At 41.9% G+C, this 27,954-nt stretch overlaps 1 protein-coding gene and 2 long non-coding RNA genes across 6 annotated transcripts in view; 2 read left to right on the forward strand and 1 right to left on the reverse strand.

The window, feature by feature from the left end:
- The window catches only part of LOC138965619 (uncharacterized), a 498,821-nt gene that overhangs the window by 359,493 nt on the left and 111,374 nt on the right, over positions 1-27,954 (forward strand). The window lies entirely within an intron of this gene.
- The window catches only part of LOC138965511 (uncharacterized), a 422,657-nt gene that overhangs the window by 252,879 nt on the left and 141,824 nt on the right, over positions 1-27,954 (reverse strand). The gene's annotated exons all lie outside the window — the stretch shown is intronic.
- On the forward strand, positions 21,038-26,038 carry LOC138965372 (uncharacterized). Of its 4 annotated transcripts, XR_011455430.1 has the most exons (7): positions 21,038-21,339; positions 21,827-21,925; positions 22,129-22,221; positions 22,801-22,863; positions 23,223-23,320; positions 24,406-24,483; positions 25,838-26,038. It is a non-coding gene; the product is annotated as an uncharacterized lncRNA (long non-coding RNA). The 4 variants fall into 4 exon arrangements; XR_011455428.1 differs by lacking the exon at positions 24,406-24,483 and having other exon boundaries at positions 25,838-26,036; XR_011455433.1 differs by lacking the exon at positions 24,406-24,483 and having other exon boundaries at positions 22,816-22,863; positions 25,838-26,036.

The following is a 27,954-nucleotide window of genomic DNA, read 5'->3' on the forward strand; positions in this document are numbered from 1 at the left end:
CTTCCATTTGAAACTTCTCGGTCTTCATCGTGGATTGACGCCCTCCCAAAGTCTAATTGAAGCCCTCCGTCGCTTCGCTCCGTCGGGCTTCAGTTACCTTTGGTCGGGCGTCAATCCCCGATGAAGACCTCGAAGTTTCAATAATAGCGTTGTGGCAAATATGGCACATTTTTTTTTTACATTTTGTCAAGTTTTGACTAAATGTTTTAACGTAGAGGGGGGAATTGAGACGAGGGTCGTGGTGTATGTGTGTATGTGTGTGTGTGTGTGTGTGTGTGTGTGTGTGTGTGTGTGTGTGTGTGTGTGTGTGTGTGTGTGTGTGTGTGTGTGTGTAGAGCGATTTAGAGAAAACTACTGGACCGATCTTCATGAAACTTGACATGAGAGATCCTGAGTATAGTATCTCCAGACATTTTTTCTTTTTTTTTATAACTAGCTTTGATGACGTCATATCCGGCTTTTCGTGAACGTTGAGGCGGCACTGTCACGCTCTCATTTTTCAACCAAATTGGTTGAAATTTTGGTCAAGTAATCTTCGACGAAGCCCGGACATTGGTATTGTATTTCAGCTTGGAGGCTTAAAAATAAATTAATGAGTTTGCTCATTAAAGTTGTCATTAAAATCGATTTTTCGCAAACAGACTTAAAATTGATTGCATCGTATTCTTCATCATATTCTGAATCTAAAAATATCTACATATGTCATGTTTACTCTTACAATGTGATCACAATTAAGGAAAATAGATTAATTAGTCTTACGATACAAATTTAAGAAATCGATCCAAAAATGATTTCATCTTATTCTTTATCATTTCCTGATTCCAAAAACATATAGATATGATAGGTTGTATTCAAAACAAGCTCCGAAAGTTAACAAGAATACAGAAAAGCGCGCTTTCCTGCTTAGCACAATACGCTACCGCGCTATTCTGGCGTGTTAATTTCACTGCGTTTTGCACGTGGAAGGTGAGCGATTTCCTTCTCGCGGGGATTGACGAAGCTGTACTGTCTTTGTGAAAAACTACAGTGCGTTCAGTTTCATTCCGTGAGTTCGACAGCTTGACTAAATGTAGTAATTTCGCCTTACGCGACTTGTTTAGGATTGTCATTGACTGAGTTTTGGAGGCGAGCGGGGGAAAAGAGAACCTAAAGAGCGCTTGCTTGTTTTGATCAAACTTTTTTCTTCTTCTTGTCGATCACACTAGTTATACTGTCAGCCCGGACAGCGAGACGAATGATGCCGTCTTCTCCAGGTCTTCCTTTCCGGCTCCGTACAGCTTGCAGTGAAGGAAGACAGCAGTTGGTCACACGGTTTTCCTCAGGATTTGGGTTTGGAATAATGACAACGCAGGTCCAGTCATATTAAGAGAGACGCAGACGCAGATAGTTTATTCAAGAGGCCATAACCCCTTATGAAGGGGTGTGAACAAACGGTTCACATTGCATATAAATTAAACTCAACAGGTGCACACAAAAAAAAGGTACAAAATAATAATCGCACAACACATACATTACGTCTCTTAATTTAAAGGCTTTATACAAATACAGGGATACATTTCTGACAACAGTTTCTTGAGGTGATGCTAACAGCAAGCTGAGTCGGAAAATGCTTGGATTCTTGTAATATTTAAATGGGATCAATTTTTCTCTTAATTTGTTTTAGTATGGACAACACAAAACAAAATGGACTTCATCTTCTTGGTTTTGTTTACAAAGAGAACACATCAAATCATCGGCATTATGTTTTCTATATCGGTAAGCATGCACTGCAATTTCTGAAATGCCGAATCGAAACCTGGTCATAATAAACTTTAGATGCCTATCCATATTCGACAACAGATAAGGTTTAATGTCATGTACAGTACAAAATGTCCGATAAACAGCAAATCTATCACTATATTGTATATGATGTAGCCAAGTGGCGTACCCCGTCTCTTTGTGTGTGTTATCTCCTGCCCGACCCAGTTGCCTCCCCTGTCTATAGCTATTCCCTGTGTGTGTGTGCTAGTAACATTGGGTTTACCTTTAAATAATGCCCTTTGTGCTAGGAAATCCCTAACTTAAAATGGTGAGGAGCAGCAGAGTAACCTCTAACCATCAGTGCCTAAGGAGTGACTAAATAATACCTGGTTGTCTTTGTGCATTGTACTTTATTGTGTGTTTACTATCGTAGGGTAGACTCTTGACCGGATTCATTTCTAATCTAGGTGGTAAGATCCCATAACTTTCCCGGCCCCGTTTAGCTAGTATTACGCATCAGCTTGTAACTGCTTGTAATCTAATGAGCCTTATCCGGTGTGTAATGCAGACAGGGCTCTCTTCACCCTTTAGCTAGTGTAACTGCTCGTAATATTTCCGGTGTGTGACACAGGGCTCTCTGCATCTTTAACGATCCCTTTCATTGGGCAGGCATTTTAAGTAGAACACCCCCCGTTGGCTTACACAGGGTAGCCTTCCTATTGGCCTATCGCCACAGGGAATCGGAAGTGACCACTGTCGTTAAAAGAGCGAGCATACAGTAGAGCAGACAATGCGATTTGTGATAGTGAGCTGTGCGGTGCTCATATTGGGTTGTCGTGAACCGATCTAGCGTGTAGTTTGGCGCGACGTTTGTAATCGGTCGACTTGTGGTTTTGAATTCGTACTCTTGTGTTTACTGTTTCAAGTGTGCTCACTGAGGAGAATCTTGCCTTCTTTACACTGCTTTCTGGTTGCTACCAGAATAATAACCTGTTTTTCCCTGCTTGCTGGCATATATTGTTTCATAGTTTCTATTTCTGGTTTACACCAGAAATTCTGGTCTTATATATACATATTGTTTCTGGATTACATTGTTTCTGGTTGATACCAGAACTCATAGTTATATTTCTTGCTACTAGAATAATTACCTTATAACACTATTTCTGGTTCCATATTCATAGTTTCTATTTCTGGTTTGCACCAGAAATACATATTGTTTCTGGTTTTACACTAAATACATATTTTCTGGTTCTGTTATTGTTTCTAGCTGATTCTGGTACTGGTAGATATCAGAATTCATAATTGGTATTTCTAGTTATATGTAAGCATTGCTATTTCCTATATTAGAGTTCTGTTATTGTTTCTAATTTATAACTTATAGCATTGTTTCTAGTTGCTACCAAATTTAGCTAAACTGTTTTGGAATATTTATGATTTAGATAAGCTACCTGAGTGGTTATTCTTAGTTACATTTTCCTTCAATAAAAGATAAGTTAAGATAAGTTAAAGCAACCTCTGTCTTCGGTGTCTTAATTGTATGCTCCTCTGCCTGTGCTATATATCCTTGTCCTTCCACCCGACCTTCCCACATGATAATCCCACTCTTGCCATCTGCAATCGACCAACCTTTCCCTAAAAACACGCAAAAAATCTTTTTCATTAACAACGCCCTGATTCAACCACACAAAACCGGGTCGGGTGGAAGGACAAGGATATATAGGATTTATGGTGCATTTCTTTATTTTACATTGAGTTTCAAATTTTGGGGTATTAATCAGTGACAAAATCTGCTGCCTGAAACTGGTAATGATCATCCTCAGAATGCACCAGATTGCACCATTTTGCATCCTTTTTTTTCAAAATTTTCCGGGGGAAAATGCCACCGGACCCCCCTAGCAAGCTAGGCGCTTCGCGCCGTCGGCTCGGCGCTTCGCGCCTTCACACCCATATCTTCACAATATACTTTTGGAAACCCCCCCCATAAAATGAACTGATCTGCCCCTGCTCGATCGTCTCAATACCCCGTCGACCTGAACAAACAGTAAGGAAATACTTGACTAAATCTAAAAATGAGAAGAGTTTAAGGTTTGTTTTACTATTTCCTGTGATCTTAGTGACGCAGGTCAATACAATCAGCAACTAGTTGGGCACATACGAATGAACACCTTCAGCCGGTGTACTCCTGGTTGACCGTATCTCGTTTGGCCGTATCTCGTTTGGCCGTATCTCGTTTGACCGTATCTCGTTTGGCCGTATCTCGTTTGACCGTATTTCGTTTGACCGTATGCATTCATTGGAACGGACTCGCATTCTCGTTTGACCGTATTTTGCTCATGTTTAATGTTGTTTTTCATTTTGTTTTTCACACACACACACACACACACACACACACACACACACACACACACACACACACACACACACACACACACACACACACACACATCCCAACTTTAGTTAAATGGCAGGTGTATTCAGCCTGACTAATTTTGTGCAAAGCCGAATTTTCACAACATTTTTCCTTTCTTCAGCAGAATTAATTGTGCAGATTGATATTGGTGTATATTACAACATTGATTTAAAAAAAAAACTCTCTGCAGAAAGCAGCAAGGCTTTAGACTGTGGGTATGTGTTCAAGTGGAAGAATGCTCGTACACCCTATAAAAGCCAAGACAGGTATTTGGTGGTAAATACCACAGCTTGCACGAGTAGCAAAGCGCTTTTCAACGTGGAGAGATAGCAGAACATGGCCTTATGTCTTTGTAATTGTAATGATCCGATATCTGTCTCCGTCGTTTCTGAGTTCTGCGTTTGAGTTGTCTCTCGTTTCTTCTGTTTGTAGTTGTTTTATCACGGTTTCTTGTCTTTGACATACTTTCTTGATTGTTTGTGTGATTTACACGTTCTTGTTTTCCTGTATGTCTTTCGTCTTCTATGTCAAATTTCAAGTTAAGGTTCTCTCTTCTAGCTTAGTCTAAGACTTGAACTCACATAGACGATTTTTCCTACCTCAAGTGTTTGGCTTGAGATAGGACTAGAACAACCAATGCCACATGTGTTGTCCTTTTTGTACTTGTCATTATGTTGTCGCTGTGTCGCTGTGCTTGTCCTTGTTTTTGTCATTGTCCTTAATTTTGTCATTGTACGTGTTATTGTCCTTGTTATTGTCCTTGGTATTGTCCTTGTTGCTGTCCTAATCCTTGTTCATGGCCTTGTTATTTTCCTTGTTGTTGTCCTTGGTATTGTCCTTGTCATTGTTCCTGTCATTGTCCTTGTTATTGTCCTTGTTCCTGTCCTAATCCTTGTTCGTGGCCTTGTTATTGTCCTTGTTATTGTCCCTGTCATTGTCCCTGTCATTATCCCTGTCATTATCCTTGTTCTTGTCTTTGTTATTCTCATTGTTATTGTCCTTGATATTGTCCCTGTCATTAACCCTGTCATTATCCTTGTTCTTGTCCTTGTTATTCTCCTTGTCATTGTCCCTGTCATAATCCTTGTTCGTGTCCTTGTTATTCTCCTTGTCATTGTCCTTGTGTTTGTCCCTGTCCGCGCCGTTGTCCGTGTCATTATTCATATGATTGACCCTGTTATTGTCTTGTTTTTGTCATTGTCCGTGTTATTGTCTTGTATGTGCCCTGATCATTATCATTATCCGTACACTGATCATTGCCTTTGTTTTTGTCATTGTTCTTGTCCATGTTTTTGTCATTTGTCATCGTCATTATTCTAGACTTGTGATTGTCCCAGCCATTGTCCCTGTTCTGAAAAACTCCAGCACTTTGGGAAATTGATTACTTTGCATGCAAATCATATGTCCATCATACTTCTTGTGTGTGTGTGTGTGTGTGTGTGTGTGTGTGTGTGTGTGTGTGTGTGTGTGTGTGTGTGTGTGTGTGTTTGTGTGAGTGTGTGTATGTGTGTGTGTGTGTGTGTGTGTGTGTGTGTGTGTGTGTTTTGCATGCAAAATGTTGAAACAACAGCACGTATGTTCTTGTCCTTTCCATTGCGAACTTCAGCCTCTTTCATCATGAAAACATTCATTGTGATAAACATATTTTAACGACCTTGACCTCGAAGACAAAATCACCACTCGCGCGCCTTCAAGCAATCTTGCACAATCATGTTTCAATTTGACCGAGAACTCGAGCGGCGTAAAATTGAATGCATGCCATTACCCGAGTATTGACCAGCGAAGCACCGGAGTCCATGTCTTCATTCAGGCCTTCCGACCGGGAAGATTAAGCAACGTTAATTGTCTGCAGCCGGATCCTGTGCCGTCGATTTCTTGTTACTGCATCTCATGTATGACACGTGTCATAGATAAGTTTGTTTGCGTTGAAGAATGCTGTAATGTGAAAGACCACTTAGCCCTTTTGGACTAAAGTCGTCTCGGGGCAACTTTCTTTAAGACCACATGCATACTGCAGCGTCCTTCTCGGACAGCCTCCCCTTCCCCCACACCACCTTCGAAGCCGTGGAGATGACGGTCGCCACCACCACCACCCTCACCTTCCTGTGTATATATCGCCCTCCCCCTAACACCAAGAACAAGCTGAAGGACTCTACTTTCTTCGACGAGTTCTCCCAAGCCCTCGACCACTACAACGTGACGTCCCACAGCGCCATCGTCCTCGGTGACTTTAACATCCACTGGGACTGCCCTGCCAACGCTGACACCAAGCGGGCCCGTGCGCTGTTGGACAGCTACAGTGTGGACCAGGTCGTTCCTTTTCCCTCCCACTCCCGTGGCCACATCCTGGATTGGATTGTCACTCGACCCTCGGACAATCTGGTCTCCAGCCTCGTCGCCAACGACCACCTTGTCTCCGACCACACGGCCATCAACTTCGTCGTCAACATCACCAAGCCAGCACAGAAGCGAAAGATGGTCACACGTCGCAAGCTACGAGACATTGAGACAGATGCTTTTGGAGACGAAGCTGCCCTGCTGCTTGCCCAGCGAGACCCGTCATCTGACCCCGCCCATTTCTTCAGCTTGACTCTGCGCCAGCTCCTCGACAAACACGCCCCGCCATCCCTATGCGCAGTCTCTGAGCGACAGCCGGCTCCCTGGTTCTCTGAGGACATCACAGCCGCCAAGATCGAGAGACGGCGAGCGGAGCGTGCATGGCGACACTCTGGCCTGGAGGTTCACCGGCAGATTCTCAGGGATGCGCTGCTTCGAGTCACGCAAGCCATCACTGCTGCCAAGGTCGAGCACTTCCACGACCGCATCGCCAACGCCTCATCATCCAGGGAGCTGTTCTCCATCATGTCCTCTCTCCTGGGCTCCTCCCCCGCTGCCCCCTTACCCACTGCTCACCCACCACAAGATATCCGGCCCGGAGTTATTCTCGGAGTTCTTCAAGGACAAGATTGACAAGCTTCGGAGAACGCTCGATCAGCAACCCTTCGTCCCGTCCCCACCCTCACCCTCCTTCTCCGGCTCCCCCCTCACGTGCTTTCAGCCTGTCACTCAAAACCACGTCAAGCGACTCATCACCAAGACGGCCATCAAGACCTGCGAGCTAGGCTTCCTCTTCACCAAGTGTCTGGACAAGCTCCTGCCGTCTATCACAGATATCATCAACATCTCCCTGGCCACAGGCGTCGTTCCCGACTGCTTCAAGTCTGCCGTTGTCCGCCCACTCATCAAGAAGCCCGGCCTTGACGTCAACGAGTTGAAGAACTACCGTCCTGTGTCCAACCTGCCCTTCCTCTCCAAGCTTCTGGAGCGTATCATCCTGGAGCAGTTGAGCGCCCACCTGTCTCGGAACTCGCTGATGCCAGTGTACCAGTCAGCGTACCGCCCTCACCACAGCACCGAGACGGCGCTCCTGCGAATCGCCACGGACCTCCTGAACGCAACAGATAGCGGTCTCGTCTCTGCCCTTGTGCTGCTGGACCTTTCCGCGGCCTTCGACACGGTCGACCACCAGCTACTCGTCGATCGCCTCAGTTCCACGTTCGGCATTCACGACACCGCCCTCTCTTGGTTCCGGAACTACCTCCAGAACCGCTCTCAGACTGTCACCACTGATTCGTTCTCTTCTCAGCCTGTCCCTGTCCGCTTCGGCGTCCCACAAGGGTCTGTCCTCGGCCCTGTCCTTTTCACCCTGTACACCCAACCCCTCTCCCTGGTCATCGAACGCCACGGCTTGAACTACAACTCCTTTGCCGATGACACGCAGCTCCAGAACAGCGCCAAGCCGAAGGACGTTGACCAGCTCCTGGGATCCATCTCCAGTTGTTTCACTGACATCAAGAACTGGATGACTGAGAACAAGTTGAAGCTGAACAGTGAGAAGACAGAGGCCCTTCTCGTTGGAACACGACAGAAGATTGCTTCCCTCACTGTGACCGACCTCCAGCTGGATGACGCGACTGTTCCATTCTCCCCTGCTGTCAAGAGCCTTGGCGTCTTTCTCGACTCCACTCTCTCCATGCAGACACACATCTCCTTCATCATCAAGACCTGCTTTTTCCACCTACGACGCATCGCCTCCATCCGTCGCTACCTCACCCACGACGCCTGTGTCAAGCTGGTTGTCTCCCTCATCTTCAGTCGTCTGGACTACTGCAACTCCCTTCTGGCTGGCCTCCCCGCCTCATCCATTCATGGCCTACAACGAGTCCAGAACGCTGCTGCCAGGCTGACGTTGAGGAAGACGAAGCGAGACCACATCACCCCCCTACTTCGCTCCTTGCACTGGCTCCCTGTCGACACCCGAATCTCCTACAAACTGTCCACTCTGGTCTACAAGTGTCTCAACGACTCTGCTCCCGAGTACCTTCAATCCTCCCTGGACCTGTACACCCAGCCCTCCGACCGTCCCCTTCGTTCTGCTGCTGACCCACTCCGCCTTCACATCCCTCGCTCGAAACTCGCATCTGCTGGTCAGCGTGCATTTCCCTCCGCGGGCCCCTCCGTCTGGAACTCCCTGCCGCTTGAGCTTCGCCAGAGCCCCTCTCTTGACGCGTTCAAGAGTAGGTTGAAGACTCAGTTCTTCCCGTAGCTGGCTGCGACTTTCATGTTCGACGTGATGTGTTGTGCCCCAAAAGACATTCTTGTGCTGTGCTCTGTGAGAGGTGTTTTCTTTGTGTTTGATATTATTTTGTTTGGACCTAGCTATTGATGTGTACATTGTTGTTAAACAGTTGTTTGTTGTATGTTTATCAGGGTTTGTTAGTGTGTGATAGGGTTTGTGTCCGTCTGTAGATGTTAGTTTCTTTGTTAGTCCTGTGTTGACAACTCTTCGACAAGCGCTTAGAACTGTACCCACGGAATACGCGCTATATAAGCTTCATATTGATTGATTGATCAGAGTCTTTAAGGCCATTTACAGAAACACCAAAACAGATAGACCGCTGACGTCACAAAATACGAAATAAATTAAAGAACACACAAACAGATATTAAGCTCCAAAGTGGGACTTGTTATGGTCGTGCTGCTGAGTTTTGCTGATTTGTATATAAATGAATAAGAATATAAATCTGAGTTACTTCTAATGGAAAGTCAACGATGGCTCTAATTGACATTTTGAGCTGTGTTGTACACACATATATGGTATCAAATGAACAAACTTTACATCGGTCCATATTTCCAAGGAAGTTGCTCAATATCCTTTATATTTACAACAAACAAAGCGTGCTTACGGTTTCATGGCCGTGGAAGAAATGCTTGTATACCTGGTCAGGTTTGCTTGTGTGACTGGTCGACAGACAATATAATTTGGACCAATTATTTTCTTACCATACATGAACTACATTCCGGGTAAAATCCAATTCTTTGACAGGCAACACACCTTACAAAACGCTAGTATCTGCAGTCTAGCAGACGATCTTTCCAGTGTTTTGCACTGAACCAGCAATTTCTCCTGTCCCTATGCAACGTCCATTGTATGCAATCTTGAAATGAAGTTACCTGTCTGAAACAGTAAGTCGTTGACTTTCTTCTGAAGCAATCCTTGGTCTCTTATCATCCACAGATTTACCGCAGTCACAATTCGCGAAATCACTATCCGCAGCAGAAGGCAGACTTTCAAACAACAAACAGAATGATGCCTGTGCAAGCATGCTACATGACGTCATATTAAACCTTTCAAATTGACGTAATGCAAAGAATCCGGTTATCTCGTGTCCTCTCCGGATTACAGGTCCGTGGATTTTTGAACGTTCGACGATTTCCGTCGGTACCATTATGCGCAAGGGCTATGCGCACTGAAACGTCGTCTGCAAAATCCAACATAGACCATGCGGGTAGTTGTCGCTGACAAAAACATGTTTTCAACACAGGATATTATGTCAGAATAGCAGTATACACGCTATTGTGTTTTCAGCGTAGCAATAGGGTCCGATGTTTAGACTCGAACAAGTATAATGCGACTCGTCTTCTACTGGTCGATTTATCTCGTCTAAATATCGGACCCTATTGCTACGCTGAAATCACTGTAGCTGTTAATATTGTCCAATGTTGTTATATTGCCCACTTCCGTCTTCTGGTTTAAATCAGACGTTTATGACGAGTGTTTTAAATCCAGCATTGCTCCTGGATGAAAGGATATTGACGTAAACATTAACAAACGAAAACGATTCAATGTCATTTAAATAAACCCTGATGGGACATTAAGGAGATGAATGTAAAAACGGACAGAGCGTAATCCTTCTTCTAATCCCTAATATTTGTTTTGCTATCCTCAGAATTCTGAAGTTCAAAGAAAATCATTGCAAAGATTTCAATACGCCGCCCATAATATTCGGTTATTTTTGTAACTATTCCGTTTCAGGATTGCTCAGTTACAGTGCATAAATGCACCAAATGACGCACTAAACCCTTAAATCCAGAGTTGAGGTGACACTGACATTTCATTTTTTTTCTGGTCGTTCTAACTGGACTTGAATCGAGAACGGGATTGAACAGCTAGACTATGCCATTTCACATTGCTTGGTGTAATTGCTCTTCACTTGAGGTGTAAGGTTTCCACGCCTACTTTGTTTCGGTGGTGAAGGCAACGGTGCGGCGGCTGAAAATGTAGGAACTAAAATACAAGACATGGGTGCAGGGTCATAGGATACACTAGTCGCCCCCACACAACGCCAGTAATGGCGTGCAATGTTACTGACACCGGCGGAAAATGCACCACAAAGAATGCTCCCATGTGGGTCAGTCAAGTGCAGCCGTCTCTTCTGAATCCATGTTGTCACACTTGACTGCACCATGCCTTATGCCCTTTCCGGTAACGTCGGAGTGTAGCATCGTTGGCCGGAACTGGTTAACCGCTCCGTTACCTCTAACGGAAGAAGCTGTCGCATCTAGAATGTTGTGTACGTTGATGTCGAATTCGCGAAAGCAATAATGGCAACCATCACACACACACACACACACACACACACACACACACACGCGCACGCACGCAAGCACACACACACACACACACACACACGCACGCACGCACGCACGCACCGCACGCACGCACGCACACCCACACACACACCCACACACACACACATACACACACACAACCACACACGCACACACACACCCACACACACACACACGCACGCACGCAAGCACACACACACACACGCACGCACGCAAGCACACACACACACACGCACGCACGCACGCACCGCACGCACGCACGCACCGCACGCACGCAGGCACACCCATACACACACCCACACACACACAAACACAAACAAACACACACATACACACACACGCACACACACACATACACACACACACACACACACACACACACACACACGCACACGTAAAGAGAACTGACTTAAGTTCATGATACAAAGAGCCTCCAAAGAACAATGATTTGCCACCAGCTTAACTGATCTGACTCATGAATGTGGTCAGTGTAATGTGGGGCAGATAAATGCCCTCAAATCAGAAGAGAACAAAGCTTAACCTTCAAACGTGTAACCAGACACGATCTTTATATCATAATTATCTAATGTTGCTCCCCGGTGGTGGAGGGGGGGGGGTATGTGTGTGTGTGTGTGTGTGTGTGTGTGTGTGTGTGTGTGTGTGTGTGTGTGTGTGTGTGTATGTGTGTGTGTGTGTATGTGTGTGTGTGAGTGTGAGAGCGTGCGTGCGTGTGTGTGTGTGTGTGTGTGTGTGTGTGTGTGTGTGTGTGTGTGTCAACATACTACCTCAGGATGAGAAAATTGTTCGCGCAATTTTAAATGAAATAACGGAAAAAAAGAAAAAAAGAGTTAGAAAGAAAGAAGAAAGAAAGAAGGAAAGAAAGAAAGAAAGTACAGCACTTTATGTGCACAGATGTGGCCAAGGATTGTAAATGAAATTGCTTTTCAAACGTTTTCATTCCTCGTGTTAACGTACACATTAAATGACAAGAAGTGGCAACAGAAAAAGCAACAAAAAACAAGTCGTGTGAAGCGAAATTATTACATTCAGTCAATATGTCAAACTCACAGAATAATACCGAACGCTCGTCCTTCCAAGGAGATAATGTTTTGCGGTAACCCCGTGACCGAGAAAGAAAACACTAACAAATTATTATGCACATGGAAAAGTGACAAGCCAGTATAGTGCAGTAGCGTACAGCGTTGAGTATGAAAGCGAGCTTTTCTGTATTTACATAAAAAGTTTTAAGCTTCTTTTTTTTCAAAACAAGACATTATAAGATGTTTGATGGGTTGTTGACAGACCAGCTTTTTTGTCGGTCCGAGGGGGAGCATATCGACGTCTTTTGTTTCATATTTATAGACCAAGGCCGAAGGCCGCGGTCAATACATATGAAACAAAAGTCGATATGCCCCCCCGAGGACCGACACAAAAAGCTGGTCTGACCACAAACCACCAAACATCGTTTTTGTCATCATTTTGATAATGAGAAAATAAGTGCCAAATCAACACAGGGAGCCATGCTTTGAAACACGAGTTCCGTTTTGAAAACTCATGGTTTGGGGCCCCAGTACGTTGTTGCAATCAAAGCTGGCGTGTGAAAGCAACTTTCTGTGTTTTGAGTTAATAAAATGTTGAGATAAATATGTCAGGTTTGAGGATGCACAGTTCTGTATGTTCCTCTCAGTATTCCACCCCCTCGGTTTTCAGTTGTAAATATTAAGCTTAGTGATCGAATGTGGCAGCTACGTTGGGTCAAAGGTCACAGAAGATTTGCGTCGTGCAGCGAAGGAAAGAATCGCGATCTTGTTTCTGACTCATTGCCTCTTTGTTTTTCATTAGACCTGTCAGTCTGCTTGCTGGGCTTTGTTTGATGTTTGCATAATTATCTTGTTGCTATGTTCTTTGCTTATATTATTATTTCTTATTTGCGCTTCGTTTATCGATACAACGTCTTGTGCACCGGTCAAAATGTGTGTGTCAGGGGTCAATTGGTTTGACTTGAACGTCTGTGTATCGAAACACAGATACACGCACACTCCATGACCTTGTAAGAAGACAAAACATATCGCTAGGTTTCATTTGTTTGTGGTGAATTTATGACCTTTCATGAAGTAGTGTTGTTTTTTGTTTACTTGTACCAGTTTGCCAGTTCGTTTTTGGAACTTTGCAAAGCAGTGTCGTGTCGTCTGTTTAGGTCTGGGGAAACGCCAATGAAAAGAGCCGAAGAACACCCGAGCGTTTCTATTGGATTTGCTTTTGACTATACATGTATAACCTGCTTCCTGCAACTATGGTAACCGGGGATTTATTGCATGGGGAACATGAGATTTATTTCTCAGGTGTTTGAGAATGAAAACTCGTGAAAATGATGACAATATACGTTAATTGGATCACAGATCCAATTAACATATATATCTCGACATTCACTGGTCTTAGGGTTTTTGTTTTCAAAGAAGAAAGAAACTTGCTTGAACACGGACCACTTCTCCGAGCAAAATCAACAAATCTAATCACTCGCATTCCATTCGACGTCACAGACATACGCTTGAAAAAGTAGGACCAATTGTATCGTGTTTGAAATTATAATGAATTCAAATTGTCTTGGGTTTCAACAAAAAAGCAATGGTCTGGAAGAAAGAGAATACAATTCTGAAACGGCAATGAACAGTAATGAACAACAATAAATGAAATGAAAATACGCAAGTTCTCCCAACATCACAGCGACCTTTCCGACTTAGGCCTACGTTGGTCGACCGATTTCATTTTGAGAGGCGGGTTATGTGCGTAAAGTTTGTCAATCAAGGGTTTATTTATTGATAATGTTGATGGTGAGGGATTTGATCTGGCAGTTGGTGAAAGGAATGTTGCTTGGAAGGAGGTTTGCAAGATCGATCTGCTCCGGGGTCATTGAACTCATTTTCGTCGGAGAAGATGTTGATCAGTTCTTCTTTTGTGAAATCCCCCCTTTAGGATAATGGGCTCGCCCGCTCTGTGCATCAGCCGACACATTGCCCTGAAGTGTGTTGGAGCCGCTCGGTTTGCACGAGATTCTTTTTCTTCTTCGACAGTTCATCCTCCGATACTGTAGCAGAACGTTTCATCTTTTTTTCACTTTCGAGTATGCGGACGACTGAACTTGACCACTAAAAAGTAGTCCTTTCGGAATCATTACGCCGATTCTGAACATGAGGTCCGAACATTGTTTTTTGGCAGGATCTAGGTGAAAGCGAGGCTGTTCTTATCTCTGTATACAGTCGAGAGAGAGAGAAATACATTTCGAGACATATGTATATGTTTTTGGAAGCAGGAAATGATAAAGAATAAGGTAAAATCCTTTTTGGATCGATTACTTAACTTTTAATTTTCATTAGAATTCTGAGATTTGTTAGTTTTAAAGCTTCCAAGCTGAAATACAATCGGATAGTCCGAGCTTCGTCGAAGATTGATTGACCAACATTTAAATCAATTGAATTAAAAAATGACGTCACAACGGTAACCATACACACACACACACGCACACACACACACACACACACACACACACACACACACACACACACACACACACACACACCACTACACTCGTCTCGATTTCCGGTCTATGTTAAAACATTAAGCCAGAATTGACTAAATGTAAAAACGTAACACTTACATTGCAGAATAAAAAAACAAAACAAGAAAGGACAGTTGTTGGAACATTTATTATTGACAAAACAATACGTTACAGTCACGAGTATATCGACCCAACGATATAGTTGTGACTGTAATAACAATCATATAGATGCATTCGCTTGTGACTGCCTAGCAAGCGGCCGCACATTCCGTTAAGCTGTATGTTTTGTGTACTAATTGTTTGTCTGTGCACTTGAAAGACCGTTGGGTCGATATATTTGTGACTGTAAAGTATTGTTTTGTCAATAACAAATGTTCTAACAACTTACCTTTCTTGGTTTTTTTATTCTGAATTTTGGAACGTTGACAGTCTCTTTGTTGTTGGATGTAATTACATTCCAGAAATGTCAGTCGTTTTTCAATTACGTGTACTTCTAATGTCACTAGCGCGCACACAATACGAGCAGTGTTTAATTACTCCAATGTCCAATTAAAGTTCCAGTTTTCAGGTTTCACTCTGGAAAGATGATCACGTGCTTCAGGAAACATGATTTACACCAAACATAACAGGAAACTAAACGTTCCTCCCAACTTTAAACAAGAAGTAAAATGAAGGTAAAACAAAAATAAGCGTTGACGCAGTCTGTATGAAACTAAGGTCAAATCACTCATAATTGTGTCTCTTTTCTTTAAATATTTGTTTTTACTTTCTTCCGTTTTTCCTTACTGTGTCTGTGTCATCAGTCCCAACTCTTTTGTCATTGTGATGTCTTCCCACAAAAAAACCTCACAAAAAATGGTAACATTATAAACATTTGTTTTTAAAAGGCAAATAACTGTCATTCCAAAATGGTGTCATGTGTCCCTGCTTATGACCCAATCCTATCCACCCTCATTCTCCCATCCGTCCCTCCTCTCCTCATACAACGCTCGATATTCTGTGCTATCCTGTTTCTAACCCGTTTGGTTTAAAGCAGAATGGTTATAAGATCAACACAACCATGGTAACATTTTCGCAATAACGTATGGCACGCCTACGCTTATATTTTATGTCTTATACGCAGTGCCTTTGAATCACGATGCCACATTCACTTTAAATTAATATTTCTTCCAAAAGAAAAGAGAACGCCCCTGGTGATGCGTCCCTAATTATGCACCCCCCCCCCCTCCCGACAATCTGCACCCAACCCTCATTTGCAAATTCGTCTGTAAAAAGGATAAGAAGAAAAGAAAAGAAGCAAGGGAAATGGAATGTGTGAGAAAGACGAAAGAAGATGTTGCACAGTACAATTAAGACAACTTTGACTGTACTATTTCTCCCTCTTCCGTCCCATCGCATGCCGCTACGGAAGCACACAGTGACTTCTCTGGTGGGGTTTCATTGTAACACCACGTTGCTATGGTTACGCATGCATGCTATTTCAGAAGAGCTGGTGCTTGCTTTTTCCCCTTCTTCTTTGGCTTCTTTGTAAGATTTGTGGTCCTATCCCATTTAGAAAAATTGTACGTGCGCGGGTTTTCGGATTCTGTTGACAATTTTCTCTGCTGAGTGTGAGAGGAATTTGCCTTGGAGTCATGCATTTTTCGGAAATTCGGTCTCTCGTTTTTGTAATTGAAAAAAAGTGTACAAAGGGGCTTTAATACTTTAATACAAATGTCTACTTTTTCTTGGGAAGTAAAAGTCTGGATGAAATATATCAGAACCTTCAATTTATTCGATTACATCAAATTAGTATTACTTTTAAATCATTTATAGTATACAAAGTTAATACTCTTGATAAAAATCTCAATTCGCCCCGAGAGCAACACACATCGGTCTGGGGAGGAATAATGAGACCTCACCGAATACATTATTTAAATTTCCTTATTTCCTTTATGCATATTTCTTTTGTTCTCTCGTTCTCTCTTTTTTAATCTTTTGTTTTGTATCGCCTTCTGTATTGCCACCTCCACCCCTTTTTGTTTGTTTTTGGATCTAGCTTTTCTGTTTGTTATAGTGTTCTGAAATGAGTATTTCAATTTAGTCCGCCATCGTGCTTACCACTGTTATGTTTTGACTAAGGTTGCACAAAATAAGCACTGTGCTTGAGTGAGAAATCCAACAGCCATCTATTGTTTATGTCACGATCAAAATTGAATAAAGTCTTGTTCAAACCAAATCATTTAAAAATTAAGTTCCGTCTCCACAGACCAATGACCCATCCGCTCTGAATAAAACATGACGATTAGATTAGACTTGGACATTGAAGTGTTTGCATAATGAAGCAGTTCTCCTATTTGCATTCATTTAATTTATAAGCATAGTTCCTGAGCTTTTTTTTAGTTAATCATTGCACGTGCGTCCTAAACACAGCGATGCGAAGGTTTCTTGAAATTAAAAAAAACCAAAAAACAATCGACAGAAAATGTTTCAAAATGGCTCCGCAGATGGAATATATTTGAATTGTGAGTTCTCTCGTATAAAGCTAGCTCAGACTTATCGATACCATAAACTAGACTGTGCACACACGAACACAGACGCACACACGAACACAGACGCAGACATACACACAGACACACTGACACACACACACACACACACACACACACACATACACACACTGGAACGTAATTTACCAGGGAAATTACTGCAATGATTCATTTAAGCCTACCCACAGGCATGAATTATAGGCTCGTTTGTCGGTGAAATTACAATTATATAAGTGGCTTCCCTCTGGCCCTTTCCCTGCTTTTACGAAATCTTTATTCCGTGTTGAGTACGAGTAGAAATTGATTACATTAAATTAAGCATGTAGACTAGACTTCGTGAATGTTCGTTGTGTAAAGCCGTCTCGCCAATCATGACTGATTCAACCATCATTACAAGGAATTCTGTGTCACGTGGTTCGTCGTAAATAGGTCAACGTGTTTGCTTCGTATAAAAAAAACGCTGGCGCTGGACCCGAGTACTCTTCAGACTGGCTCGCTCCCCCAGTATGAAAGTTTTTGTCTTGTGCACGTGGATTTAAAAAAAAAATTTTTTAATTTATTTTACACAATTAAAAAAATTATTAGAGTAAAATAAAACATTAAAACGTTCATAATAAACAATAGTAAACAAGAATTAAAAAAAAAAAAAAAATAGACCGCTTATGCCGGGAATCGAACCCGGATCCCTTGGATTAAAAAAAATATAAAAAAAATAAAAATAAAAATATTTATTTATTTTACACAATTAAAAAATTATTACAGTAAAATAAAACATTAAAACGTTCATAATAAACAATAGTAAACAAGAATTTATCATAAAAAAAATAAAAAAATAAAAAAATAAAAAAAACAGACAGCCCATGCCGGGAATCGAACCCGGATCACTTTAGCCATAGTCGGAAACGCTTTCCACCAAGCCACCAATTCTATCATTCGCCAATGAACTCAAATGCCTATACTCCTCGCGCACAGTGGTACACGCACGCAAAGCACGCACGCACGCAATAAGCCTGGTGTCGCTGTCGCTGGCTGGCTGGCGGATTAGCCGAACGGCTGTTCTATCCCACCGCGAATTGCGCCCGCCGTTAAGAGTGGATTTTGTGATTTATTTGGCATTTAGGTCCCAGGTAACATTATGAAGTTTCAATACGATCAATCGGACCTATTATCAAGTTAGTGTATCAACTTTTGAACGAACTGCGCCCGGTAGTTTCCCAGCAATAAGCTGTTAAGTCGAGACGAACAGACACACAATTAAAGTCTGCAGGACCCTCCTACTGCGTACTCGGGGATAACATGCATCCTGGCCTGATGTAGGGAATCGACGAGGATGATAGTCGCTTATTTATTCCAATACCTGCAATTTTCTCAGGTGCCAGGAGATTGGATCAGCATAACTCTCAAGTGCTCTACTGGACATGTCGTATGCATTCTGAGCAGCTTGTTTCTCAGATCGTAGTGAATGAACGTTACCTTTCCTCCCCCATTTTAGCAATCATATTCACCACCACGGATCTAGCTGTGAATAGGAATATCCTCTCACTTGGACACATACATAAAATCATGTGCATGGCTGCATTCTTTTCAGCGTGAATTTGATGGGCGTTTGTTTGCATGCGTACTGTTTATGAAATGAAATACTGTTAATGATCAATACAGCTCGCAGTGGTTCAAGTTTTGAAGTATGAGAGTGGTGGCCCTTAATCATCAACCAAGGGCTAGACACTCTAATCTAATACTTCGAGGCTCAGTTGCGCCACTGTTTTGTAGAAGGTAGATTTCGAGTCAGAAAACAACCGGACTCATAGATGTTATATTGATTTGTATGTACTATATTGATGTTCCAATGTTATATTGATTTGTAAATGTAATATCTCAGATTTGAGATACTAAAGTTAATTTGATTTGATTGATTTGATTGATGTGGTCAAGCGTGTAGTTGTTACTCAAAATGCGCAATCTATGTTCTGCTCGCACGAGAGATGTACGTTATCAACAGTGCAACGCATTGAACAGTTCAATTGCAGGTAAGAAAGCTTAAGTGGTTCTCTTGAGACCCCAGGAGAGGTATCATTAAAAGTCGACAGGTCCTGCAGCGTGTGTGGTGGTGTTGGTATGTTTTAAAGAAGTGTCAACGACCTAGACACGCTGTTAATGCGGCATTAGTTAAATCAAACTGTTTAATTATGCATTGTCTTAACTATACTGGTTTAAACAATGTTTTATTAAATCAAACATGATACAATAATACAACGATAAACAATAGGGACACGAACTCGAGCAAACGCTTATATTACGCGCCTAACGTAACACAAATATGATGTCAGACAAGCATTGCTTATAAATTGTGGAACTATCTAGATGAAAAGCCTAGTTAAAGCAAATCAGAAAGATTAGGAAAAAGCTAGCAGGAGGAAGAGGGGGGAGGGTGGAGGTGAGAGGAAAGAACGGTAGGTACATATAAAAGATGAAGGTGGTTAGCGCATACAAAAGAGAATATACATAGTTCATTACAAACCATAATCCTGTGGCAAATAAGCAGTAGCTCGCTAAATATATACTTGAAAAATGCATATAAAATAAAATAACTATACTCAGCTTCGTGGGGTGGGTGAACGGCAAGTTTGAGGAAAAAGCGGCCTGCGCCTCATTTGATGTTACAACTGTAGAGGTTTAAGTGCATCGATCCCAACTGGCCCTGTTTTGCGCAAATGAAACGAAAAAGAGATAAACATGTTGTTACCCGAACAAGCTAATTTTATAAGAGAGAGAGAGAGAGAGAGAGAGAGAGAGAGAGAGAGAGAGAGAGAGAGAGAGAGAGAGAGAGAGAGAGAGAGAGAAAGAGAGAGAGAGAGAGAGAGAGAGAGAGAGAGAGAGAGAGAGAGACAGACAGAGAGAGACAGAGAGAGAGAGAGAGAGAGAGAGAGAGAGAGAGAGAGAGAGAGAGAGAGAGAGAGAGAGAGAGATGCGTTCTTGCCAGATAAATCAGGTTCGTGTATTGTGTTTCCTGTGGCTTTCTCCTGGCTGTCATACTTTGACTAATGTACCGTACTGTCTTTGATATTCACTTTCATACGCTTGATCGTTCTACGGCTGTTTGGTAACAGTGAACTATAACGGGGTTCTTCCAATCTTTTCAAATATCTGTTGAAGATTGTATTTTAGTACACAGTAAATGTTGGGTGCGTATTAATTTTAAACAGCACAGATCGGCCCAGGCTTTCACATACAATGCAAATAATCTTCCATTTGGACAACACTCATAATTCAACACTCAGGATGCTCTTAGTGCAAATAAGAATTGTGTTTAAAAAGAAATGAGATATTTCGCTTATTCACATAATGACGATTTTACCAATTGGTCTAGGGTATAAACGTTTGGTTGAGATACACACAATCTCTTTCTGTGCTGACACTGTACTCTCTTGCCCAAAGAATACACAACAGCGTTTGAACAATTTCGTTTATAAGTGGCTAACTATATATTGTTCAAAATTCACAACATCCTCTATTTATCACAGGTTAATTAATAAATAGATGCCCACAATGGGAGAACACAAGTCAATCTTCTTCAAAAGTTTCTGGTGAAAAACACAGTATTTAGAACATATGATGACGATGAGTTATAGTGTTAGACGCTTAGCTTGAGGTCGAAGAAATAATGAAGACAGGATGACGAACAGCAAATGTTGGGACGACGACGATCCAGTGACGACAGGTCGACGTAGACAACAGGTACAGCTGGGCTGAGGTGCACGAAGCCAAAGTGGGTGACAACCAATGGGAGATCTGCCCAAGTCGGTCCGCTCCCTCCCGGTCGGGGTGCACGAAGCTTTTTTCCTGGGGTTGCGTACCGAATGGGAGGCTCCCGTTTGGACCAGCTAGCTAGCAGCCCCACTCAAAGAAGTTGGCACCCAAAAAAATGGCGACCGCCTTTTTCGAAATGACATTTTCGGAGATTTTACAAAAACAACGCCCAAACGAAAAGGTAGAATGGTGCCTTCCGTTCGATTTCAAGTCATGCTTTTCACATTTCCAAGCAAGATAACCGCTGAGAGTGCAGAAACGCCGCTGTTCGACTTTGAAATCTCGAATCGCAGACGACCTTCGCTTTCACAGTACAATCATAGCAGGTGAGGCATTTCGATCAGCTCGTTTTCGTATTTTTTGTGCATTACGATCATGTAGAATTATTGGAATCAAAGCAGGAATGACTAAGGCATGCAAATGCGTTGATTTTGTCGAAAGCTGTACAGTAGTTAGCTAGATTCTTTCTGTTGAGTTTGTTTGTATGACTGAATTTCGTCTTCAAAATCTTACCACTTCTGTGATTTTCATTGTTTGTTTAGCTCATCGGCAGGAAAATCGTCAGGCAAAATATCAATCTGTGAATGATAACGTTAAGATAAGGGATGTTCAAACATGTATCTGCTTGCAAACACAAGCGCAAGGCCAGATCTATCTGCTTCATTTACTGCCAGATTTTCATTGAATTTTCAAACTGACTCGTTTGCAGACTCTCAAATTAGATCCAGTGTTTGTATTCTTAGATTCATGATTGACCATTCAGGCTGTTTACGATGATGACGTTGTGTTTGTTTATGCTGATGCAATCTGCAGATCAAAGGGGACTGACCACAGGCTGACCCAGTGATCAATACAACTTGTGTTTACCACTCAACATTTCCTTCCACCTATAACTCAAGGGCAAAAATAAAGGTACATGCTTGTGGATTCATTATGCAATTCATGTCTGTGAAGATCAAGATAGTTGTGAGCTTTAACTTATTATGCTTATTAATATCAGCACCATCCTCACCCCAAAACACTCTCATGTCCAACTAGCACTGTAACCAACCTTCAACCCTGCCCCCACCCCCTATCCTTGCCCCCTCTCTGCATATTTATGTTCAATTTTTCAGAATGACCTTGTTATCACTCCAGCGTCTGACCATGGAGTCTACAGGCCATAGTCTCAGATGTGATGGGATCAAGAGGATGCCACAATGATCAAGGTAACTTTGCAAATACTCAAACAGATCTAAATGCAGAAGGTGATCCACAAACATGTTTGCTTAAACATTACAAGGTTACACCCAGAACAACAGCTGGCCTTAGTTGCTTATTAACTGCAAGCAACAAAGACCCTCTCCCCCCCCCCTCTTCCACCTGCAACATATATTTTCATATCCATATCCAACTTTTCCATTGCCTCTTATGTTGTATAACTGTTGATATTTAACAGTAACAAGGTTTTAATTGTTTCCAATCAATGGCTCTGCATTTACCTTGTACACACACACACACACACACACACACACACACACACACACACATACACACACACACACACACACACACACACACACACACACACACACACACACAAATATTCACAATCTCTCTCCCCCTGTTTTAAATGCAGTCATTTGAATCACTAACACTTAACTGGGGTTCAGTTACTGAATCTGTGATAGTGTTATTTGGAGTAAGATTATTGACTTTTTTGCTGCGCCTGTTCTTCTTACTGTTTTTCCTATCCACATAATTCGTTTTGTCCATTAAAATGCCTGTTTTTGTTTTAATCACTACAGTATGTGTCCATATAGTTTACGCCTGAGATGTGATGGGACCAAAAGGTTTCCAGAATGAAACAGGTAACTTTTTTTTGTTTACCTGATCTTTGTCATGCAGAAGTTGGTTCACATTATACATTGCAGTGTTGTTGTCTTCCAAATACATTAAACATTGTACCAGTCATTACATTTAAATGACAATGCTGACTAATATCAAACCTCCCCCGGTTCCCCAACTAGCCTTCTCACATCCAACCCCCCCCCCCCACCCACCCACCCCACCCCGTCCATCCCCCCCCCCCCCACCCCGTCCACCCCCCCCCCAACTCATTAGATCACGAACACCACACTAATAAAATCATATATACTGTTGCTGCTGCTAAAAGTAAAAGTTGTTGTGACTTGTTCTTCCTCTGTGTATATGTTTTGTGTTTCCACAGAATGCAGTTCTTCCATGCGCCTCAACGTCTATAGATCTATGGAGTCTACAACATTGTCTGAGATGTGATTTGAGCCACAGCATGTCAGAATGATCAAGGTAACTTTTTAAACACATATAGCTGATCAAACTGAAGAATTGAAACACACAGTTTCAGTGGGTTTTTTAATGCATAAAACATTGCAACAGTCAGGGGCTTTCTCCCAATAAAGATTGTGAGGTTTTCTTTGCAAGTTTTTTCGCTATGCAGAGTGTGATGTTTTTGTTTGTTTGCTGTACTAAATGAAGATGCACAGATAAAAGAAAGTCTTGCATGTAGAGGAAGGAATATGCTTTTGGTTTTTGACAAGACAAATTTTACTCATTAGAGCTTAAGTATAAATTCCTTACATTTTGAACCAAAATGTCAGACATCACAGATCTCTCAAATTAAAAAAAAATGAGGGCATCATTCTGACTTGAACATAGACCACACATTTGATAGCCTGGTTATGTTCTGTGTATAGTGAAAACATTTCGCTTAATGAATTTCACATGTTGACACCAGTGCCTAGTAGGAAATGAATCGCACATCCTCCAATCTCCACCAAAAGAAGTCAGACGTATGTGCCCATGTTAAAATAAAGTTTTATTTTGTCCATGTAAAAACCTGGACAAACATGACAATGTGGTGTCTGATATACTGGGTAATATGATGAGGAACGTACCTTTAAAGGCCCAGTCCTTATTGTGAAAGCAGTGCTAAAGGATAACAATTTGTTGTGCACACAAAGCTGAGCATTCACTGATTCAGGCTGTTGAATTTTGTCATGTGTCTTGGGAAAGGGGAAGTCTTATTCTACGTAAAAGCATCGCCAGGTTTGGGTTGAGCCAAATCGTTTGCATGGAAAGGACTGTGCCTTTTAAGGACGCATGGATTTTTCATCTATTCAATTGCAGGATAACAACACAACACCGAATAGTTTCTAAGCTATTATTTCTTTTCCTTTCTCGAGTCCCACGAAGTTCCCAATGCTAGGGCATACTTTTGTATAGAAGCTGTTCGTGGAAATGTCATGTAAGTTTTTACACTGGCGAACATGAATTTTTCAGACTGGCTAAAATGAAAGAAGTATGCATTCTTGTGTTTTGTTTCTGCAAGCGGTATCATTTTCCTAATGTTATCTGATTTTGATCTCTTACAGGTTTTACCGCTAGGATATGTACAATGGGCTAATTAAACATATACACCAGCCCACATTGCAGAACAGGATATGAACAAGGTATGTAGTGCTGTTTGCATCATTCGTTTAAATTCAAAAATCAGACTACTTTGCCTTCTTTGGCATTATGCATAAGAACATTCATCTTTATTTTTTGCAATGCTGACTGTAATTCTGTGTGTGTGTGTGTGTGTGTGTGTGTGTGTGTGTGTGTGTGTGTGTGTGTGTGTGTGTGTGTACCCATGTTTCCACAGGTTTGGTTGCCTAAATCACCATAAGGCAACCATCCACACGTGGATGGCAACCTAAACTCTGGATGGCAACCTAATTGTGTGGATGGTCGCTTCATTTAACACCGTAAAATTGACTTTTTTGACGGAAAGAATGTCATAACAATGTTCAAAATGACATTCTTTCCGTCCTCTATAGGCGACGAAATAGGTCAAATTTTGTGCATTTTTTAGTGCAAAATTCTTCGATGCCGGAGCGAGTACTGCACCCAGTGCTGTTGTAGTGCAAGTGCACTAGAAAGGCACTACACCCAGTGCCGCCTCTTAGGTAACCATCCACACTTTAGGTATGTGTGTGTGTGTGAGTGTGTGTGTGTGTGTGTTTATTGATATATTGTAATTTATTAATCGGCTGAAGACGACACAGTTTCCAACGCCCCAGTGAGACTTCTTGAGTCAGTTGCATGCATGATAGCTAACTGAGGTGTCTGCAAGAAAGTATGGGTATTTCGTATACTTCATACTTGGTGTACATTAATTTCAGCTTCGGCATGACTAGTCCCGAAAGATGCTATTTTGTAGGTGAAATGGTCTGACTTTGGTTGCCTTTCGAAAAAGAATCCAAATTCTGGGATGGACTCAACAGTTCGAGGTTTAAAATGGAGCGGTAGACTAACGAACCCGATTTAATTCTTCAAGATTGATATTTTTGGGGTTATTTGAAGGACGTAGTATACCATAAACAACATTAGACAATCAGTGACTTGAGTACAGCCATTACAGGCAGGAGGAGGGCATCCCCATAGAGGATTGCGTTCCTGTCATCGGTTATATTAATTTTGCGCAAGTGTGACTCTACCATGAAGGGGTCATTTTTCCAGTCAATCGTGTTCGGCGAATATCTTCATGGTTGTTGTGCATGAATTTCACTTTGTTCATCACCATTCCACGAAGTTTCCTGTTTGTAGGTTTCATGGTCCGATTTTTTAGCTTCTTTCAAAAGTGTTCCAAAGTACCCCTCCATTTAACATGTAAACTCACAACTTTGTTGACCTTCGTCATGCATAAGCTGTAGTTAATAAACACCAAATGATAACTAATTCGGTCAACGGATGTAGAAATTATAAAAACAAAAATTGGGTTGAATTTTGTGTGTGTCACCATCTATGTTTGTATTTTTGCAGGCAGGCAGGGGTGGAGTTGTGATGATGCGGCGCCGGTTGACTGAAGACACACGAACCAGCATTTTTCGGAAGTGTTTGGATCACAAATCAACATTATTTCACATTGAATGGCGGCAGACATTCATGTATATATTCTCAGCTCAGACGTGTGCTTTGAATTCAGATGTTTAAAAACAAGAGACAAACTTGAATAAAGCCTTACGAAGTACATGATTGTAACTGGAGCAAAAGTGTGTGTGTGTGTGTGTGTGTGTGTGTGTGTGTGTGTGTGTGTGTGTGTGTGTGTGTGTGAAGTGCAACAGTTAACAATGACGATGAGACAGAATGCTAAAGCACAGATCCTTTTATTTAACAATCTATATCGTCCTCCTTTTTTTTTTAGTAAATGTTGCTGTGTTGACAAACGTTCTCCGAGCAAACGTCTATCTAATGTTTTTGTCATCACATTGAAAGAATTTCTTTTGAGTAGAATGAAGCTGAATTAAAATGTAAAGAAAAAAAAGACCCATTGCTCAAAACATTAAGAAACAGGATGATTTTGGTTCGGTCGTAGACCTAAAAGCATTACCTAGGGATTCATTCGAGGCCAGTGTATCAGTGCACATTGAAAATCTGTGAAACCTCAGATATAACTTTATAAAACAAACAGAATTTTGATAAAAATAACCAAAATTCACAGTAGTTTTGTTTTTGTTTTTCATCTCCCTCTTCACCCAACCCCAACCCTAATTGATGTGCCCTAAAAGCGCTCAAAAACAGACACACGTTAGTTTTTCGCCTCAGTGCTTATCCACATTTACAAATATTGTATCATTTATTTTTGGTCACTGCCCGTCCCTTTTCCGATAATTATAGTCAAGTTTTCTTTTATTTCCCTTGGATTCCCGATGGCTCCACGGTAAACACCATGATCAGCGCATGCGCACTAAGGCCACTGAAGTCACTTTCCCGAATCTATTTATAACCTCCGACACAGTAGGGTAAATGACCGAGACGGCTTCGTGCACCGCGACCAAGTGGGAGGGAGAGACCCAAGTCGGTTAGCCCCCAAGAAGGTGACAACTCTCACCAAGTTACCACCCAATGGTTGTCACCCGCTTCGATCTTCGTGCACCTCAGCCCAGGTTACACTAAGTGGTTATTCTTCATCGACGAACAGGTTAGCGAATTCAGTGTAGATATAGGTATACAAATAAAACAGCTGATCCAATCCTCGGTGAAGAGAATTCAGTGTCTGCACACAAAGTGTAGCATACCGTTAACAAATCGTTCATCTAGCAACATGTAAAATGAAACAGAACATGTTTCAGCATCTTGAGAAATGGAACACAAATTACCTATTCGTGTCATCTAATTTCTCCAAACGAACAGACAAATGATTTACATGAACACACACTAGGATTGGCTTCATCAGAAAGTTACTGAATGTGCATCATTTACTAACCTGCCTAGAATCTTTCGAACAGGACTTCTTCGGGTCTTGACGAACAGACTGGAACTGATCGTTGGTTTTACGTTACGACGATTGTTGTCTGTCGCCAAGCAATACCTAGGTTACATTGCTCTCGAATGAACGAGAATGTTATTAATCATGAAGCAATTCTAAACATTGACATCGCTTCATGCCACTATCGCTGGTCTTAGCAATAATATTATGTTTATAAGAAATACTTTCCAAACCTTCGTGTTTCCTAGACAAGAGACAGGGTTACGAAAATTACGTCATCGACATTTACAGTGTGATGTCACTATGACGAATACAGTCTCGGCTTACTATCTAGAGAATCTTTGGAGATTCACTGTCTCGATTAGCTTATGCTGACTACCGCACAAAGTAAATCATCACACACACCCCAACACATAGGTGTGGTTAAGGTAACATAGCCCCCCACAAAATAGGGTAGGAAGGTAGGCAATCGCTTTTTTTTTAAACTTTTTTTTCTAATGTGTACACATTAAACCTACTTGACAGGGAAATAAGTGTGCGACTCGAGCGCTTTCGCTTTCATTGCGTTTTCTGCACTCGTTTTTTGTTTGTTTTTTGTTTTGACAAATGTAAAATAAAAAGTCGCGTAAGGCGAAAATACAACATTTAGTCAAGTAGCTGTCGAACTCAC

This window comes from Littorina saxatilis, linkage group LG1 (genome assembly GCF_037325665.1).
Source record: "Littorina saxatilis isolate snail1 linkage group LG1, US_GU_Lsax_2.0, whole genome shotgun sequence".
NCBI lineage: Eukaryota > Metazoa > Mollusca > Gastropoda > Littorinimorpha > Littorinidae > Littorina > Littorina saxatilis.